This window comes from Pteropus alecto, unplaced genomic scaffold, assembly GCF_000325575.1.
Source record: "Pteropus alecto unplaced genomic scaffold, ASM32557v1 scaffold3, whole genome shotgun sequence".
NCBI classification, from domain to species: Eukaryota; Metazoa; Chordata; class Mammalia; order Chiroptera; family Pteropodidae; genus Pteropus; species Pteropus alecto.
The window spans coordinates 69,678,317-69,693,677 of NW_006442484.1; the positions used below are offsets into that span (position 1 = coordinate 69,678,317).

Here is a 15,361-nt window from a genome sequence, read left to right on the forward strand (position 1 = left end):
AGTCAGGTGTGTTAACTTTGCATTTTTCTCTGATAGTAAAATCCTCAATTTGTGTCTTTAGAATCTGTATCTCTTGTCTTCTCATGCAATAAAATTACTTGATTAAGCAAAGGAATAAAAATTTTTTAAAAACCAAACTTTTTTTTTTTGCAATTTTGACTTTTAAAGGTTTCTCATCATTATTTAAAGATAAAGAAACAAGCAATTATTTAGAGGGGAAAAAAGTATCAATTAAATTATTTTCGTTAAATGAGCCTCTTTTTGCTTGAGTAGATTACTGAGAGAACTATCAATTATTTTCTCTGAAAAGACAAATCGCCTGGGTTTTACCATGTATTTACACATTAGAAACCCATAACATTAGTGCATTAAAATATTTGAAAGGAAAAATATCACAGTGTGATTAGCATAAGGTAGCTCTTTCTGCTTGTGACATGAAGCAGTTCAAAAGTGTGTGATAACTCATGTGGAGTTAAAGCAAACATGTCCAGACATAGCAACTCATGAGCATTGGAATGTCAATGCCATTTGTATGCCATACTTGTCCCAGTGATGAATTTGTCACTGGAACATATATCAATATCAAAAAATATGTAAACACATTTCTTCAATGAAACTTTCCATTATTTGCTGTATTACCCATCTATCTCCTAATTTCATCCAAACTCACGTTTCTCTTTGTAAAGGACCTTAATGCCATATAAATACAATCTGAATAGCAGACATAATGGTAAGCAGGAGCCCCCAGAACCATTGTTCTCACCATCAACAAAACTATTCATCTCTTATAAGAATCTGTTAGATGACTTACAAGAGAAGGGATAGTTTTTTTCTGATGAATAAGTTCATAGATACTAGTCTTCTTTAAGAAAAGTCTGAGCATAGAACTACTAGACTACTTCAATTTTCACAATTGCTAATAGTAAATTTTAAAGTATATTCGTTAGCTTAATTCTGTAGCTTCCTAAAGTATTTGCATTAGGCCTATCTTAACACTCCATCTCCTATCAATAGTTCATCTCCAGTTACGTGTGCAGGGACACAAGGTCAATACAATATTTTTGACTCTTTTCAGTTTTTATTGTTACATATTGTAATTATCTGAGGTGGGATTAGTTGAATGACGTCTGTCATTAAAAAAGAATTGTCACAGAAATGCTGCTATCTTTTGCCACCTTCAGTTTACTACTTACTATTCAGTATCATATAACACTAATTTCCCTTAGAAAGGAGTAGATAATAATTTATGTCAACCAAAATTACTCAAATTGCTGAAAGGAGCAGAAATCAGGATGATTTTGGTAAAGCATGAAAACCATGTGGAACCAAGTGGGAAAAAGAAGTTTCCAAGAAGTAGGGTTTAAAAAAATTTATAACAAGATAGGTAGGTGGGAAAATAATACTGCTTACTGTGGTTTTGAAAATTATTATAAAGACAGCATCATTTTAGTGCATTTAAAGATAGTATTTGGATTCAATTACATAACCCAGTAAATGGAAAAACCTGCACCTGCAGGTCCGCCAGGTAATTCTGAAAATTGCTAAGTATATATGAGACATTGATGTGCCCAAACAACAAAAATGTTTGTTTTAATGTCAACTGAATATCAAATACACTAGAAGTAAAAATATTTAACTATTACAACACTAATATGTGTGGTTAATAAAAGATTTTCAGTTAAAATGAGGAATTTATTTTTCCAGTGTTCAGAGTAAAAGAAGGAGAAAACTAGATTTCTGTTCTTAGTTCTCTGCCTGAGATTGTTCTTTAACTCTACAGATATATTTGGGGTATCAATGAAGTTCCCGACATTATATTAACATGAATCATGCTCTCTGTTTTCAAAGAATTCACCATCTAATAAAAACACGAAAATAGAAGCAAACAATAGAATAGTTAACAGAAATGGGAGTAGAGTGGGAAAGAAATTAGGGCTGTTAGAGAAAGTTTCACAAAAATAATTATGCCACTTCCTATGAGAAGACTTACATGATCAAGGTATTGAGGTCAAGTTCTGAGAGAATAACCTGTGTCTGTGTGTCAGTCCCACTTACTATTAGTTTCTTTTTACCCCTATAAATAACATTGAGTTGCTTCAGGACAATCAAGGAATTATAAAAGTCAGACTGGTTTATAGAGACAGATGGATATTGAGGGATACTAAAGATCTGAGATAATAACAAAATTTCAATTTGATGAGAAGTTTATAAATGGAAATGTGTTTATGTCTTGAAAAAGAGTTAGGTTTCAAATTTTTTAATCCAAAAAACTATTATGCAAATACAACTCCAACATTGTGGTCCTGCTCTTATTATTTGTAATTCAGTTTTGTGTGTATACTGAAGCCACTCCATAGTGGCTTAGTTAGACATGTGCTAATAATTCTTGAGGCTCTTAGGATACTATTTCTCAGCAGATAATGCACTGAAGTGTTCATTTTCAGGATCAAAAATACTTAAGGTACAATAGTATGTACCATGAGTTTCAGATTATTATATTATCATTAAAATAAATTCTAAGAATGTATCTGCTTGGAAAATTCTAATTAGTATAATTACTATAAACCTGGAAATAATTATTTTAGAAAGCATAAGGATTTCTTTTGAAAAATAATCAACAGTAGAATAAGTAATTTCCAAATGAGTCGAGTAGATGAAATATCTTTCCCTTGAATTCTGATAAATATGTTATTTGTCATATTCAAGAAAAGTACACTGACTGGCAGAATTTTTCTAAGAAAAACATTATATGGATAAGGCCAAATCAACAGAAGAGAAAAGAAAAAAAATGTCTAAGGAATAGAGAGGCGTGAACCAATTTAGAAGCAATCAGAATTAATTTGGAATTTACTTAGAAGTCAAATTTGCTCGAAGTTTTGGTCCAGGACCTATGAATAGTAGTAAAGAATGAAGAAAGAGTAAAAGCAGAGTTATTTCATCATTTATTTAAAACCAGTAAATACTATTTATAGATTTATGTATCAGTAAGCTATTTATACAATAATGTGATATTAAACTCCCAAAATTAGTGGTGTTATGACAGGAAGGATAAGTTTTTCATTCACCTGATCTAAAATCTGCTGGGGCTCAGCTGATTTCAGATAAAATTAAGAGGGCGTGTATTCAGACTTCTGGATCAGTTTGGATCTGCTCCATATGCCTCTTGTTCTTCGCAGAGCCATGGGGCAGTAACAGAAATCAGAGACCAAACCAAACCTCACAAGCACTTTTCAGTGCTCTGCTTGTGTTATACCCACTAACATCTCATTATCCCAAACATGTCATGTAGCCAAGGTCTACATTAATGGAATGGGAAAGGATATTCTATTCGCTGTGAGGCTATGGCAAAAATGAGGATGCAAAATAGGGTAATCGAGAAATAAAGCACGGAAACTGATAAATAAATCTGTTGCAACATTCTCTTATCTCTGAGAAGAAAATTTTGTATACATTTTACTAAAAAATTTTAAAACAATGGAATTATTAATTTGTAGGAATTAATAAATGTGGATAGAATTAAAATATCCAAAACTAAAAACAGAAATGCTTGATAATAAATATATATATGCATACGTACATTACTGTTATCAAGGAGTGTAAAATTTGTCATCCACAGAAAGAAAAGGAGAAAACAATATGTCTAATTAGATGAAATGACAAAATATAAAATTGAAAAATATTAAAATATCTACAACAGGAAAAAGGATGAGACGAAATAAAACAAAACAGATAAATGAGGATTATTAAACTTAGCACCAAAATAATTAACCCAGGTAGTGTAGAAAATCAAACTTTGGAGCACAAAATGAAATAGAATGTTAGGAAAAGGGGAAAATTTTTTAAACAATTTGCTAGAAATGAAGATTAGATGACAAAAGCAAATGTAAATGATTGAAATGTATGAAAGATCAGAAAAGAATAAAAAGAAGCAATAATTAAAGCTAGTTGAAATGTTTTCCTAGGTTGAAACAAAAAATGTAGGTATATCTCATAACATTATAGAGATATTTTATAACTAATTATTGTATAGTTCAAACTATCCTAGTTACAGGATGGGATCTAACTCATTTTAAAATTAGTATAAACAGAATAATGCATTACTACTGGAAAAAAAATGACAAAAATGGCACTATTAATATTAAAATTAAAGCCAAGCTCACATGTGTAGATTTAATACAGCAAAATTAAGATAATATTGGTCATGAGAAAATTGGAGCATGTTTTAACATTTAAAAACATATATTTATTTCAGACGATGGCAGAATAGTTTTCTGCCACTGCAGAAAAAAAAAACAATTTGAAAATTTGAGCAAAACATTCTTTAAAAAATTATTTGAAGGAACTTTATCTTTATCTTCAAAGCATTGACAGTTTCAAAAGCATCAGCCGAGATGATAAGCCAGAGTCTTCAACAGTCTTATGGGATATAAAAATTATGTTCAGGATCCAGTGAGGAAAAGCCCTGGAAATATCTCAGTTTCTGGTGGCATCCATGATGGACTACCCTAGTTAATAGCCAGAAATAAATACCAACCTTCTCTGTAGAAAGATATAATTATCAACAACATCAAGTTACCTCTAAAATGTTTTATATACAATACCAGTCATTCAGTAAAAAATTACCAAGCATGCAAAGTAAGAATTTAACAAAACCTGAGATAAAAAGACAATCAAAAGAGACCCATGGGAGAGCCAGATGTTGAAATTATTACATATGGTCCCTAACTCAGATTAGCATTTGCAAGATACTAACTTTAATTAATATTTTCAAAAATTTGAATGACAAAATGGTGAATTTGAGCACAGAGTAAGAAACTATAAAACCAGGTTAAGCGGAATGTCTAGAGCTAAAAGCTACAACTAATTAAAATTAGGAATTTAATAAATGTATGTAACAATAAATTACTGAATCAGAATACAGAAAATATACAAAGTGAAGCATGGAAAGCAAAAGGCATGAAAGACACATCAAAGTTCATAAAAGCATAAGGAACATGGTGAATAGGACTAACACGTTTGTGATTAGAGTCACTGAAAGGGAAGAGAGGAAAATGAGGCAGAAGCAATATTTTATATTTCCAAGGATGAAAGTCACAGATTCAAGAAGCACTCTGAATTCCAAGCTTAACTGCAATGCCAATAGTAAAACTGCTGTAAACCAAGTACAAAAGAAAATATGTCACATTACATTCAGAGATACAACGAAACCAAAAGTTAAATTCTCACTAGAATAAATGGAAGCCAGAAAACAATAAAATGACATCTTTAAAATGCAACAAACAAACAAAAATAACAAGAATAGACAATCTAGAATCTGATACAGAATAAAAATATTTATCAATGTGAAAGCAAAATAAAGACATTTTCAGAAAAACAAGATAATAGATATTATCAGTAGTAGGTTTCACTAAAAAAGAGCTCCTTAGACATAAAGAAAATGAATTTAGACACTTTTATGGAAGCACAGGGATTCAGGAAGGAATGAAAAACCAAAATGAGTAAGTGTGTAATGAATGTAATGAATATGAAACAAATATTGGCTATACAAAACAACAACGATAATATTTTGAGGGTTTGAAACATATAAAAAATGTCAAAATGGTTTCAAAAAAGCAAGAGGGAAGCAAATTAAGTTAAACTATTTTAAAGTCTTTGCATTTTAAGGAGAGTGGTAAATGGGCTAATTTATATTAAATTTTAACAAGGCAAGGATGTATATTATGATATCTAAAGTAGACGCTAAAAGAAGAATCAGGATGTAAAACTAAGAAGTTCATAGAGTGGAAATAGAAAAATTAAATACATTCAAAAATAGATTGAATAAGGGAGAGAAAAGTGGACATAGAATGAGAAGAACAAATAAAAAACAAATAATATGATGTAGATGTAAGCCTGTTATATTAGCTGTAAATAGACCAAACATTTTAACTGAGAAAAAGTTTTTCAGGCTGTATTAAAGAGTAAACAGAGACAGACCTTACATATAAGGTTACAGAAAATTCGAAGGTAAAAAGGAGAAAGATTGATCATAATTTATTGTGTTTATAGGCCATTAATAATGAACAATGTAAAAATGAAAATGTGGAAGATTATCTAAGTTTTAAAATATTCATACTATTTATAGTTTAACATAATGAACTGTTTTTCTGTAGGTAGGTAGGCTAAAATCATCCAGAGCTTAAAAAGTGTGTATATTAATTGTCAAAAATATTCTTAAAAAATAATTACATATATAAAAATATTTAGCTACAAGAATGTTCACATAATATTTTGAAATATAGTAAAGTAAATGAATCAGTGAAAATATACAAATATAAGGAAATATACATGCACACAAAATGAGATACATATGCAACCCATTTTATTTATCTATTTTAATTTTTAATTAATTAATTAATTTCAATTAGTTTCAAATACACAGAACATTGGTTAGACATCTACATAGTTCATAAAATGATCCCCCCAATTGCTCCCTCCCTCCCCTGGCCCTCCACCTAGCCATTACATTAAAGCTGATTGCATTCCCTATGCCGTGCCCCTCATCTCCGTGACCATCTATCAACAACTAATTTGTACTTCTTTAACCCTTCACCTCATTTTCCCAGCCCCTAACCTACTAACTTTGCCTTTTTCTCAACGATGGCCCCTAACCATGGAAGCCCCTCAGCCAGTGAGCACTCATGTTCCGTGTGTGGCCCTTCTTGGTCACATTCACTCCGATGGACTCAATTAGAAATTCAAATTTAGTGTAATGGGTAGGTGGAGAGTCAGAGGAGAGAAAGAGCAATTAGGGGGATCATTTTATAAACTATTTAAATGTCTAACCAATGCACTGTATACTTGAAACTAATAATAAATATTTTTTTAAAAATTCAAATTTAGATGGACAAGATCCATATTGCCACTTCTCCATCCCTGTAGCAACTTCATGGAAGCCACTTAGGAAATATTCCTTTTGACGATGTAGTGTGCGTATATGTGTGTGTGTGCGTGTGCGTGTGCGTGTGTGTGTGTGTGTGTGTGTGTGTGTGTGTGTGTGTGAGTTAGAGAGAGAGACAGAGAAAGACAGAGAGACAGAGCCACAGAGAGACAGAGGGAGAGAGTGCTGTAGAAAAGACAAAGGAAGAATGAAGACATCGGTTCATGAATAACTCAAATGTAGTGAGGGTGAGAGGATTTTCATTTGTTCACACTCTCTGGTAGGTTGGGAGATTGGGGGTTGTGGTTAGTCACCATTAAACTAGCAGCAATTATGGCCTGAGAGCACCGTGAAATACTCTCGTATCTTAAAGGAAACATTAAGGTAGAGATAGAATAGTGTGGTCATACATGTGTAGGAAGAGAAAATTAGTTCATAAGTGGGGAGAGGAGTGAATGCTGATAGGTTCTCCCCGCCCCTAACACAATCAATGGTAAACTTTACACTGGGCTGGTCTTTTCCTAACTGCTTGACTCTCCTTTGCCTATTTCCTTCTTCTGGAAGTTCTTTAATTTCTTGATTTTTACATGGTACTGAACTCCAGATTCCTGCTTTCTCTTACTTTACCATTTCCAAACAGTCATTATAATTCTGTTTGCTCGACCAGCAGCAATACTCTTGGAATAATATTAAAAATCTAACTCATGTAACACAAGAGGCTCCACTCAGCATCAACTTCATTTACCTTTAAAAATGGTTACAGAACAGAAATCAACACAATCAGCAAGGCAACACCATGTCAGAAATCTCATGACTCCAAGACACAGCTTTCAGAGTCTCAGAATACGATACTCTACTTGTGTGGTCAATAAGAGGTGAGGTGAAATGGGCACTGATGTCTCAGGGAGGCAAATGCGCTGTGGGATCCCTTCACTGTTCACACCTTGTTATGTTCTTTACTTCTCCAAACCCAGCATGAGAGTTAGAGAACAGGATCCCTCACCTTAAGACATGGACACTTATACTCACATTGCTTTCACTGAGACCTCTCTCTTCTCTCTCGAAAAAGCAATTCATTTTGAGATATATGTGATATTTTACTGACATTCCTCCCTCCCTCTCCCCCTTCTTCCTTCCTTCCTTCCTTCCTTCCTTCTTTCCTTCCTTCCTCCCTCCCTCCCTCCTTCATTGTGTTTGTTTTTGTTTTCCTTTTTTGTTTATATCATGGAATGCAAATTCACAGGCTTCCAGGCATGTAACATCAATACAAAGATGCCAGGTGGACAGCACTCAAATTCTTTGAGAACATTTTATCAAAGCAAAACAAACAAACAAGCAAACAAAAAAACCGGAAGCCTGATTTGGGCTGTGAGCTACCAATATTTGGCCTTCCCCCTGCCACCCCCTGCCCCGCGCCCCGGCTCCCCGGCCCCTCCCCCCCCATGGATCCATCCTATTCTCTTTAGAGTATAGACTTCTTAAACTAAAATCCAGTTTAAAAATATTCTGTCTTCTATTATTTTGTTCTTTTGTCTTATCACTTCTTTAAAGCAATAGTGAAGCCACAGTCAAACCAAATGAATTTCACAGGTAAGGCAGAGCTAGAAAGAAATATTTAAATATAAATATTATACATTTAAATAAATATATATACAGCAATAGATACAGATATATATATGAAACTATAGTATATTCGTTTTCTATTGCTGGTTAACAAATAGCAGTTCAAGACAACACACAATATTTATTTCACAGTTTTGTGGGTCAGGTCAGGCACAAACTCAATGGGTTTTCCACAGGTCTGCAATTAAAGTGTCAGCCAAGGCTGGGCTCTTGTCTAGATTTCAAGCTCATTTAGACTGTTAGCATAATTTATTTTCTTGTGGCCAAAGGAAGTAGGCTCCAGTTTCTTACTATCTGGTGGAAGTGACCCTCAGCTTCTTTCTATGAAGATTTCCCCAACATGGACACTTATTTATTACAATGACAAGGTGCATCTCCAGAGCAAGTCTGCTAGCAAGATGGAGCCTTATAAAATAAAACATAATTACAGGGGTGACATCTCATCACCTTGGCAACATTCTATGGGTTAAAAAATAGTCTTAGGCTCTTCCCACACTCAAGGGGAGTGAATCACAGAAAATCATAAACACTAGGAAGTAAATATCTTGCAGGAGACACCCTGGAATCTGTTTATCTCATAGAAGTACCAGTTTGCACTCAGTAAATATGGTCATTAACACATTATTGGGGGAGACTATCAAGAGAATGTGACCACCAGCTGACCTGAGAACTGTCCCTGGGCAATCAGCAGCTCCTCATCTGTCTCCTGTCCTTGGAATGTACGTTCTGCCCACCATTCTCCCAGTGGGAGCTGTGCAAGGACATGGCCTTGAGAAGGATCCCAGACAAGGCCTTTATATAAACTTTTCTAGCAGGCTGGTGCAGAGATCTACTTATCTCATAGCCGCCCAAGACAAGCTTTGTATGTAAATTCTCTTGCTTATTAAAACTGCCACCTACCTATGCGGAGAGGTCTGCCTCTTTCTTCAGTCTCTCCTTGTCCTCCATGTATAGGTGCCAGTTTGTAAACCAACATAAATGGTGGCTCAATTGTATCTGTGATTTCTATCAGTGGTCATCAAACTTCAGCCCATGAGCCAGCCACATTTTTTGTAAATAAAATTTTACTAGCACATAGCCACATTCGTTTATTCATGAATTGCCTATGGCTGCTTTGTTGTCTCAATAGAGATGACGATATGGCTCACGAATCCTCATATAGCTACTATTTGACCTTTTAAGAAAGTTTGCCAACCTCTGATTTAAATAACAGATTTTAGTGTAAGTTAATTCCTTTATTAGTTGGACTGATTCACTATATTTTTTCTCTAATAGGTTTTGAAAAAATAAGTGCAACCTAACACGTAAGGATAGTTAATGCTAGGTTTTGTGAAATTGGACATTTGAATATTTTCTTGTAGTAAGATAGCACCATCTCATGGCATGTTACAGAAACTGTCAGAAAAGTATATTGAAGTACTAAATTACTGAGCATCTGGAATACTTTGGTATAACTTCTAAATTCTACTAAAAATAATGTGTCAAAAAACGTGCTGCTTTTTCAATTAAAAAATTTATAAAAGTTAGAGAACATCTAATCCAAAATCTATTATTCTAGGTAAGGAAATGTTTTCTGAAATTAAATGACTTACTAAACTTACCCAGTAAGTTTTTAATAGTGGGATTTTATTTTTTTTTATAAAAAAAGTTTATGTATATAAGTGTATGCATGCTTAATATGTTGAATTAAATATTTCAGTAGTAGTATTTTTATTTAAAATCAATTCAGCAATTTTAATAAATTTTTTTCATTTAAAACATGTTTAGATTTAAAGAAAAATCACAAAGATAGTAAATAGAACTAATTTTCATAAACAGAAATACTAAATTGTTTACATCAATATCAAAAGAGTGGAGGTGAAATTATTCGGGTCTCATTTTCAGTTCTGCACACACGGGTCATGAGGAACACTGAAAAATGGGACGACGTTAAGACAAATTCAGGTAGGTGAGGCAATGTGGTTCAGAAACCATTTTATCTAATGTGTCGTTGTCAGGAACTGGAGCTGCTTGTTGTGGAAGGGATGTGGCTGAGCAGGACAGGGAGTGCTGCTTCAAGCCTCCAAAGCACTGTCATGGGAAAGATGGTTTACACTTCATTTCTTGTGATCCTGAGGTATAGAATGAGTTCTGATGAGCCAACGATGTAGAGAGACAGTTGTGTTCCAAAGCAAAAACACATTCTAACCAAAAATAGAATGGGCAATCTGGTGAGTATTAGGTCTTCTGTCATAAGAGAGATCCGATCAGAAGCTTACTCTCTCCTTGGGAGCTGGTAGGGCAGGGAATGCTGTTCAATAGTTAGATAAGAAATGAAAGTCGGTCCTGACACCACTACTATAGATTTGAAATTTTATATTTGAGATATAAAATGTGGGTGGAATGTAGAGGGTTGTCAAGCCATGAACAGCTAAAGGTGCTCATTCAGAGGTTAGGTTAAGTGCATTCCAATGTATTCTGTTAAGCAGAAAAATGACAGCTGTGCATCACTTACCAGGAAAGGCAAACAGGAGGAAGTCTGTGGGATGTTCCAGAATTTTTAGGCGTGCTCACATCTGATGAGGATGTCCTAGACTCCGCTGGTGAATACTAGCCATAGTTTCTCTAAGAAAACAAGGAGATCTGGATAGCTATTCCAAGTATGTCTCTTGCTTTCTCATTGCCTCATTCTGATTTAAGATAACTGTAGAATGTAGAGCTTCATAAAATCCAATGGCTGAAAACAGTTATTAACATCACAACTAGAACAATTTTATATCATAGCCATAAAAATGTATTTCACCCTAGGATGCAAATTTGATTCTTAGTATATTCAGTCTACAGTTTTAAATCCAAATGTGCTGAGACTCACTTTGATGTTCACCATCCTTTACAGGGTCATCTCAGATGCTCAGAAATGTGCTTCTCAGGCTGTGACTCCACACACCAGGCCATCTCCCACTGGCATGTGCATGCTTTCATTACCCTGCTTAGACTCTGATGCTCAAGGTCATGCTGCCCCACTGTGGGGACGCCTATTCACCACAGTACTTAAGTCTCAGACGCTCCACACTGGATGTGCGTGGACACCCTCCTCAGCTCACTCAGACTTCCTTGCCTGTGCCTCTTTCCCACCACGTGGATTCCCTCTTTACCCTGTGTGGAGTGGGCTCCGACTCCCCCATCAGATCTGCACCCTGCAAGAATGCCATCCTCACACTCTTCCAACGCCACTTACTGAGCACCCCTCACATGAGCTTCCTTTTCTCTTTGCTCAGGCTCTGCACCAAGAGCCTTTCAAAGCAGACATCTTCCTCCTTCCTAGGTCTCTGACCCTCCATTCCTCTTTTTTTCTCTCCTTTCTCCACTTCCCCTGCCCTACATTTCTTGGCCCTACATAAGGCTTTAGGACTAAATTGTTCTGAAAAGATATTTAGAGATGAATGGAAAAGGAAAGGGAAGAGAAAAAAAGAGCACAAAATTGAAAAGGGTTTGGTTATTGTTTCTTAAAACAAACAACTCTTGCTTTCTCATTGACAAGTGGTAATGTCAAAATGTTAAAAATATCAGTTATTCTTAAGATATTTAAAAATATATTGCATAACTTTATACATCTGCCTCTAATTTTATTTCATTTCTCTTATTTGAAAATCTGAAAGCTCAGGTTTTGAAGCTGGCATGACAAATCTGTAGACACTCACACATACACACTCCATGATCACCACACTACTAATTATTAAAGTGTACAATAGTACAATAATTTTTAGGTATATTTCAGAAGTACGTTTCATCCTTTCTGGAAAGTGCATTTCTTCCTCTGCTTTTTTTAAAAAATAATTTTCTTAATTTTATATTAGTTGACATTAGATAAATTATGAATCTCGAAATGGGTTTAGCATTCCTCAACATACAAAGCAAAAATAGAATGACAGCTCATAGCAGAAAATAAAGAATGCTGATAAACTAAACAGCAAAGATGAGGAGGCTGAAATTAAGATAAATTTAAGGTTGATATAATGTTATAGGCACATTCTTTAAAGCTATCAGAACAAAAACAAAACCCCAGAAATAATTTTTTTATTTGGTTGGTTTGATTTGTTTGTTTGTTTGTTTTTTTAACAATGAGTCTGGTGTGGGGAGTTAAGATATACAGTTGTTTTTCTATATACAGTTAATGCTATAGATTGAATGCTTATGTCCTCCTGTTGCAGAAAAATCAGACTGGCGAGAAACCAAATATCACTTAGAGAGTTGGAGAACTCAGGTTTATTATATCGGCGGTCCCAGAAGAGCTAGCACTCTGAAGATCCAGGCTGTTAGCTCAGGAGTAACATTGCTTGACAATTTCAGAGAGAGTGCTCTGAAGATTGGGGCCCTGAACTCAGGGGTAGCCTTACTTTTATAGGGCTTAACAAGCAAAGGGGATGCATCTGTTATCCAGACCGAACAAGCAAAGGGCATATACCTGTTATGTAGACGGAACAAGCAAAGGGGATACATCTGTTATCCAGACCGAACAAGCAAAGGGCATATACCTGTTATGTAGACGGAACAAGCAAAGGGGATACATCTGTTATCTAAACAGAACCAGCAAAGGGGATACATCTGTTATCTAGACAGAACAAGCAAAGAGGAGGGTGAGTCTTCAGTTGATCTTGAGCTGACCCTGCCCTTTGGCCTATGAGGACAGAAGCAGAGCAAAGAGCTGATTGCAAGGTTAGCCATTTGAGTGGAAAATTCTTCTTCACTCGTAAAATTCATATGCTGAAATCTAACCCCCAATATAATAGTGTTTGGAGATAGGGCCTTTAGGAGGTGATTAGGTCATGAGAGCGGAGCCCTCATGAATGGGATTGGTGTCCTTGTAAAAGAAGTCCTGTGAACCGAGAAGCAACCTTCACCAGTCAGCAAATCTGCCAGCACCTTTTTTTGGGCTTCCCAGCCTCCAGAACTGTGAGAAATAAACTTCCGTTGTTTATAAGTACCGCCCCCCCACCCCCCCATCTATGATATTTTGTTATAGCAGCCTAAATAGATGAAGATAGTTAAATTATTTAGTTCTTTCAAATAGTGGCGCAGATCATGTTTGTTTAAGTACTGCATCTTAGATAGAAATTTAATTCAAGTTCAGCTTCAAAAAATCGTTTTAATTGAATCTTGTCTCCTGACCTAAAAGTCATAATAACTCAATGTACCACTGCCATCAGGAGATGCATTTGTGGCATAAAGTTACAGAAAAACTTAAGCAATCAAAAAAAAAAATCAAATCTATTTAAGTGAAGAGAAACATCATGTCCTGCTCCAGTATTAATGGTACTAAAATTACAGTATTCAGAACTCTAAGAGTAATGCTTAATTTTGAATAGCCTAAATGGTCCCATGCTGTTCACATTAATTTTGTTAATATATGGGTCAGTTTAGCTGAGTGTGAGAAATAATAACTTGGTTAATATTAATCTTAATAGTAATGCCTTGATTTAAATAGCACAACAAAAATTTTTTTGAGGTTGAATATATAGAAAAGCATATGTGTACTAGAACCTGATTGCTCAAGATGGATTTGGGTCCCACACTTATAAACTGTGTCATCTTTGGCAATTTATTCGAGTTCTCTCTACATTGGTTTCCTTCCTTAAAAAATAGGGAAAATAATAGTCCCTATGTGGAAGGATTGTTTTGAGAGTTAAATAAGTTAATTAATACATGTGAAGAACTTAGAACCATGCCCAGGGTAATAAGTCTTATATATATAAATATATAAGTCATATATATAAGACATATATAATATATATATAAATTTCTTACTTAGCCTAAAAAAACAAAGCGAAACAAAAACACTGGTGAAGTTAGGACAGTATTATTCTGCATACGACAAATGAGAAAACAAAACTAGACACTGTCTCTTTACCAAAGTTAAAGTTCCAAATTAGTCTTTGTTATAAAATCATCAAGAAAAAGGTTATAAATAAACCGAACCAATAGTTAAAGTATGACCCTGAACTAAGACTGCAAGCTTAGGTTTCCAAGTTAGAAAAAATTATGTGAATATTGACCTTACATGGCCTTTCTTTTATTATACCGGAAACATGTGGTTATATTTTGTTATTTCTTCTATTTTTTATACATTATGTATTTACTGAGACGCATCTTAAATGAGGATGACACATGGCCTCCTTGGTGTTGCTTGCTTTCTTCTGTGACCCCCAACCCTTTTATCTTTACCTGTAGCTTGCTTTTTTCTCACATAAAATTTTAACACTTAATTAATCAAGTGAATACTTGCTTTCGGAGGGCCTGTATGTCATGTGCTTTACATAGCTTATTTTACTTAATTCTCACAATAAACCAATAAGGGAGATATTAATCCCACTCTACAATGATGAAGACTGTGTTCTTTGCAGCATGCCACACAGCCTCTCACATTTTAATTTACATTTGAAAGGAAAATCTACTCCTACCATTCTGTTCTATCTCCACTCCCCAGCCCCCCACGTTTTAAAATAATCATCCTGTCTACAGCCATTCGACCCTGAATGCCATGGGTCTCGTCTGATCCCAGAAGCTAAGCAGGGTCAGGCCTGGTTAGTACTTGGATGGGAGACCACCTAGGAATACTGGGTGCTGTAGGTGTAAATAAATAAGTAAACAAATAAATAAATAAAATAATCATCCTGATTTAACTGACCAACTTAAAATATGAGTGTGGCAGAAACTTTAAAAATAAAGCAATTGAAATAAATAAGAAAAAAATTGTTTTTTGAAATTTTCAGTTCTCCTCGCTACAGTACCATGAGACAGCCCAGGCTAGCCTGCTGAAGGATGAGAGACATGTCATCACCA

The 15,361-nt window shown here is 34.7% G+C and overlaps 1 pseudogene; it reads left to right on the top strand.

Moving 5' to 3' along the window:
* The first annotated feature begins 15,032 nt into the window (after positions 1-15,032).
* On the top strand, positions 15,033-15,151 carry LOC112470616 (annotated as a pseudogene).
* The last annotated feature ends 210 nt before the right edge of the window (positions 15,152-15,361 follow it).